The following is a 6,503-nucleotide window of genomic DNA, read 5'->3' on the forward strand; positions in this document are numbered from 1 at the left end:
TCTGTCCCCGGGCCTCAGCCAGCCAAGCCATGGCAAGTCCCCCCAACCCTAACCTTCAGCATGACATCTGGCTGAGCTGTTAGTTCCTGCCAACGTCTCTGGGTTGTTTTCTGATTCAGACGCCGTCTGTCTTCTGACTGAGCAACTCTGTGACCTCCAGCCCCATCAGTATCCTCAGTCCCCATCCCTGTCACCTCCAGCTCTGTCTGCCCTCTGGCCCCCAGCTCTTTCACTCCAGTCCCGTCCGTCCACTCTGCCCTTGCATTAGTTTCCTGTTACTGCCGCAAAAAATGACCGCAAATCTAGCAACTTAAAATGATACAAATGTATCCTCTCACTGGTCTACAGGTCAGAAATCCAGGATGGCTGGGCTGGTCCTCTGTGCAGGTATCACAAGGGCAACATCAAGGTGTTAGCCAGCGGGGTTCTTACCTGGAGGCTCTGGGACAACTCTCCTTCGAAGATCATTCAGGTTGTTGGCACAATCAAGTCCCTTGGGATTGGACTGAGGTCCCTGCTTCCTTGCTGGCTGTCACCTGGGCCACCCACACTTAGTTCATAGAGGTCTCTCTCCGGTTTTTGCATGTGGATCCCATACTTCAAATCTCACGCATGGAAGCTCTCTATATTTCCCTTCTGCCCCATCTCCCTTATGCTTTCCTCTTCCTCTTCCAGCAGGAGAGAGTTCTCTGCCTCGAAGGGCTCCTGGGATTGGATTGAGCCTACCTGGACAACATATTAAACAGGTTCCATGAAATAGAGGGGGGCCATCTTTGGGGGGGCCATTATTCTGTCCAGACCCTGTCACCTCCAGCCCCCAAGTCTGTGTCTCCAGCCCCATCTCTGTTACATCCACCTGTCTCCACTCTCTCATCTTTGTCTTTTCATTCCCTGACTCTCAATTTACATGCTGACTCCATCTCGAATTGCTCTGTGTCTCTCTTCCTTTGTCCCTCTGTCCCTCCATGAGCGTCACCTTAGACTCTAACTCTGCAAGCCAGGCCTGCTGCCTCAGCCAAACCTGGAAGCTCAGAGACCCTGTCTTGGGTGCCCTGCCACTGTGCCCCCATCCCCCATCCTCAGAGCACCTCCTATTCCCTCCAAGACCCCTCTCTCAAGACCCACCATTGAGGGACTTCCCTGGCGGTCCAGTGGTTAGGACTCCACACTTCCACTGCAGGGGGCGCAGGTTCGATCCCTCATTGGGGAACTAGGATCCTGCATGCCATGCTGTGTGGCCAAAAAAAAAAAAATTGAGAAGGCACATCAGGGTCTTTATGGTGCTGCGTCTTGTAGGGGTGCAGACACAACATGCACTTTCTCCCTCGAAGCCCAGGTTCAGGGTTGGATCACCCCACAGAGAGACTCAGCACATTCAGGAAACTAGCAATGTGTGGGCATAAATAAAAGAGAACTTCCTTTTGAAAAAAAATAGGTTTTTGATTATTCCAAATAAGCATCAATATGTCCTCATGGAGAATATCAGAACTTGTCTGGCCTTTCCATACCTTCTCTCCCCAACCCCCAGTCCCATTCACTTTCCCACCATTGACAACTATTTCTTGTGTTTTTGGTAAGTGTATTAGTGGGCTAGGACCACCATAAGAAAATACCACAGACTGGGTGACTTAAACAACAGAAATTTATTTTCTCACAGTTCTGGAGCTAGAAGTCTGAGATCAAGGTGTCGGCCAGTTCGGTGTCTTCTGAGGCCTCTCTCCCTGACTTACAGATGGCCATCTTTTCTTTGTGTCTTCACGTGGTCTTTTCTCATGCACGCACATGTCTGCATCCAAATTTCCTCCTCTTTTAAGGACATCAGTCATACTGGATTAGGGCCCATCTTAGAGACCTCATCTTAATTTAATAATCTCTTTGAAGATCTGTCTCCAAATATGATTGTATTCTGAGGTACCAGTGGGTAGGGCTTCAACATATGAATTTTGGGAGGACACACATCAGCTTCTAACAGTACATATTCTTGCTAAATATGATCATTCCTTTTTATGCATGTATTTGTAATTTCCATAGGTGGTATTACACATGTCATTCTTATGGGGCTTTTTTTTTTCAGCACCATCTTTAAGACTCCTCCATATTGCCCTGGTACATCCAATATCCATCCAATCCACTGAATAAATGCCATGGTCAATCTTCACCACATGTAACCTTTCCACACTCTCAGTGATGCACAACTGAACTGCCTCTGATTTCCCACCATTACAAATAATGCTACAATAAACATTAGTATATATGTCCCCCTGTGGCCCAGAAGGAGGGCAGGAGGGATCTGGGGAGCTATAACCAGTAAAAGAATTGCTGGGTTGTAGAGGATGCATCTACCTATTTTGATTAGGTAGAATGTTCTGACAAGTCTACTCCCTCTAGCAGTCCATGAGGATTCCATAACCTTAACCACACCTGGCGTCTGGGGAAATCGATGTTTCCCCGTCTGTAGATCAATAGAAGTATGCATCCATAGGTGATCTAGAAACTGGCATTATCAGACACAGACCTTAAGGTAACTATGATTAATATACTCAAAAAAATAGATGAAAAGATGGAGAATTTCATCAGAGAACTGGAACCTAAAAAAGGGGGAGGGGGAGGAGATGGAATCCAGTGTAAATTTTAGAACTTCTAAATAAATTAAAAATTCAGTAGATGGGTTTTACAGCAGATTAGACACAGTGGGAAACAGGTCAGTAGAAATAGCCAGACTGAATCAGTGAAAAAGGATGGAAAATATACAAAAGACATATGAGACATACTGGTCATGGTGAAAAAGCCTATCAAACATATACTGAAGTCCTAGAAGTAGAGAGAAAAGAGAAAGAGTACTAAGCAACATTTGAAGAGACACTAGCCAAGAATTTTACAAAGTTGATGAGACATCAACTCACAGATTCAAGCTTTAGGAACCCCAAGCGGAATAAACACAAAGAAACCACACTTAGGCATATCACATTAAAACCTATGAAAACCTAAAACAACAACAAATCTTGAAAGCAGCCAACGGAAAAGGACACTTTACTTCAAAGAGGAAAGAAGACAGACAGCTGACTTTTAAATAGGGAAAAAAAATGGAAGTCAAAAAACAATTCAATGACACAGTCAAAAGGCTGAAAGAAAGCCATCGTGAATCCAGAATATCATACCCAGTGAAAACATCCTTCAAAAGTAATGGCAAAGGGACTTTCCCGGTGGTCCAGTGGTAAAGAATCCGCCTTCCAATGCAGGCGACACGGGTTCAATCCCTGGTCGGGGAACTAGGTTCCCACAAGCTCCAGGGCAGCTAAGCCCACGCATCACAACTACTGAGCTCACACGCCTCAATGAGAGAGACCGCGCGCCACAACTAGGACCCAATGCAGACAAAAAAAAAAAAAAAAGTAATGGGACAATAAAGACATTTTTTCAGACAAACTGAAATGAAACATTTATCAGCAGCAGTCCTGCACAAAAAGAAATGCTAGAGCTTGTCAGGTAGGAGGAAATGCCTCCAGATGAAAGTTGGGTAATGAGGGGAGATATAAAGAACCCTGAGGTAAGTATGTGCCAAATCTAAATGAATACTGACTGCTTAAAACAATAACAATAATATCTTGTGGAATTTAAAATATATGTAGAATTAAAATGCACGACAGGGAATTCCTGTGGTTAGGACTCAGTGCTCTCACTGTCAAGGGCCTGGGTTCGATCCCCTGTCAGGGAACTAAGATCCCCCAAACTGCTCGGTGCAGCCAAAATAAATTAATTAAATAAATAAAATGCAAGACAACAGGCAGGAGGAGCTAAATGGAATTAAAGTGTTGTTAGGTCCTCACGTATAGCCCAAGAAATGATAAAAGTACTAACTTAAAGTAGAACTCTAATAAGCCAAGGATGCCTATGGTAGTCTCTAAGAAAACCACCAAAAAAAGAATAAAAGAACATAACCATCAACATAACAGAAGAAGAATAAAACATAACAGAAGAGAAAAAAACAAAAAACAAAAAACTTGACTAATATAAAAGAAAGCCAGAAAAGAAGAGAATACACAGAACAGATTAGATGGGGGAAATATAAAACAAATAGCAAAATGGTAGATCTAAAGAAAAATATCAGTATTACATTAAAATTAAATGGAACTTTATCAGAATTGTTCTGTTAAGATTCGTGCATTTTAACAGATGTAAAGTTTACCTGAAAATAAGAAATGTTAAAAAAATAAATAACAGTATAAAGTGGGGGCTTCCTTGGTGGCGCAGTGGTTGAGAGTCTGCCTGCTAATGCAGGGGACACAGGTTTGAGCCCTTGTCTGGGAAGATCCCACATGCCACGGAGCAGCTGGGCCCGTGAGCCACAACTACTGAGCCTGCGCGTCTGGAGCTTGTGCTCCGCAACAAGAGAGGCCACGATAGTGAGAGGCCTGCACACCACGATGAAGAGTGGCCCCTGCTTGGCGCAACTAGAGAAAGCCCTCGCACAGAAACGAGGACCCAACACAGCCAAAAATAAATAAATTAATTAATTAATTAATTTTAAAAATATATATATATATATATAAACTGGGATGAGGGTACAGGTATAAATAAGAGAATGGCAGAATGTTGACCATTGTTAAAGCTGGGTGTTGGATACATGGGGCTTTGTTCTGCTCACTTTGTATATATTTGAGGTTTTTCAAAATGAAGTTTTTTTTTAAGTAACTGGAACTAAATACTCCCAATAAAGGCAAAGATTTCCTGATCTACAACTATATGCAACCATATAGCTGAATTTCACAAAAATTGAGCTAAAGAACCAGATCACAAAAGAGTATATACTATATGGTTCCACTTATACGGAGTATGAGAACAAGCAAAAGTAATCTATGCTGTTAGCAACAAGGGTAGGGAGTACCCTTGGGGAGAGTGCTGGTGCTGTGTCTGGGTGGACGAGGGTCTAGGGTTATTAACTTTTGTCCTTCCTGATAGAGAGGGGAGAGGGAACACCTTTACAAATTTATATCCATGGGGATTCCCTGGCGGTCCAGTGGTTAGGGCTCCGAGCTTCCACTGCAGGGGACACGGGTTCCATCCCTCATCAGGGAACTAAGACCCGGCAAGCCACGTGGTGCAGTCAAAAAACAAACAAACAAACAAAACAAATTTATATACAGCTTTTAGGCAAATAGGGAAGGGCAGAGAGCTTTTCTTGTATCTGCTTCTTCTCAACTGTGTTCAGTTCAAAATGATCCTTATGCCATAGTTGGATATTTTGGGGTGGCATATTCTGCTACCCTTCACTGTGTATAAGATTAATATACCTTAATCAATTATATTCCTAAACATTAGGAACAAAAAGATTTTTAATGCAATTTTTAAAAATATGATTTGCATTAGCAAAACAAAATACCTAGGAATAAACCTAACAAAAGATTTGCTAGATCTCTGACATTACTGAGAGTAATTAAAGAAAATCTGGATAAATAATTCATAGTAACAGTATACATAATTGCCAAAAAGCAGAAACAACCCAATGTCCATCGAGAGTAAAATGATTCAGTCGTGGCGTATTCATACAATGGAATATTACACAGCAGTGAAATAAATTACCTACTGCTACATGATGAATTCTATAAATATAACGTTGAGCAAAAGAGGCCATAATTCAAGGCGGTTACCTTTAGAGGGTAATGATTAAGAGGAGGTGTGAAGATTTCTGGGCTGCAGGCAATACTCTCTTTTTTTTATATGGATGGTTTCATTAATGTATCACTCTATAAAAATTTAATTGAGGCATAACAAGATTTAGCACTTTATGTATAACTATACTATAAAATGGTTTTTTAATTATTTTAGGTTTTACAAAATTATTTTCCTCAAAAAAAGGAAAAAAACAAGAAATACTGAAGGAATAAAATGAAAGAATGAAATTATACTAATAAAGTTAATGACGTCCAACACTTACCAGCCAGGGCTAAGAAAACTCTAGGCAAACATTCTTATTGAACTCTCATAAGACCCCATAGGGTGGATATTACTTGTTCCCATTTTAGGGAAGAAGCTGAGGTTCAGAGAGGTGAAATCACTTGCCAAAGTCACAGAGCAATGGCACTAGGTTTGTCTGATTCCCTATCTCACTCTGTTAATCATTCACCACATCATCTGTCAAACAGGTTCTTTCCCAGGTCTTATAACAAGCTGCCACCTAATAGCCAAAATAATAACTATCAATTAACAAGGATTACCACCTTAAGTCCTCAAGGTAACCTAAGAAGCAATTATTATCTCCATTTCTGGGAGGAAAACTGAGGCTCAGAGAGGGTAAGCCATTGTGCCAAGGTTACAGGTAGGAAGTGATGGAGCCAAAATTCAAACCCAAGAATGTCTGACTCCAGCCTTATCATCACTCTACACTGCCCAGTAGTTACCAGGCACGGATTCTGTCCCTTCATTCATTCACTCAACGAAAATTTTTTGAGCGCCCACTCTGGGCCAGCCATGTTCTGGTCCCCAGACAGCCTCCTACTGCTCAG

This window comes from Balaenoptera borealis (assembly GCF_965194805.1).
Source record: "Balaenoptera borealis genome assembly, chromosome: 19".
Lineage (NCBI taxonomy): Eukaryota > Metazoa > Chordata > Mammalia > Artiodactyla > Balaenopteridae > Balaenoptera > Balaenoptera borealis.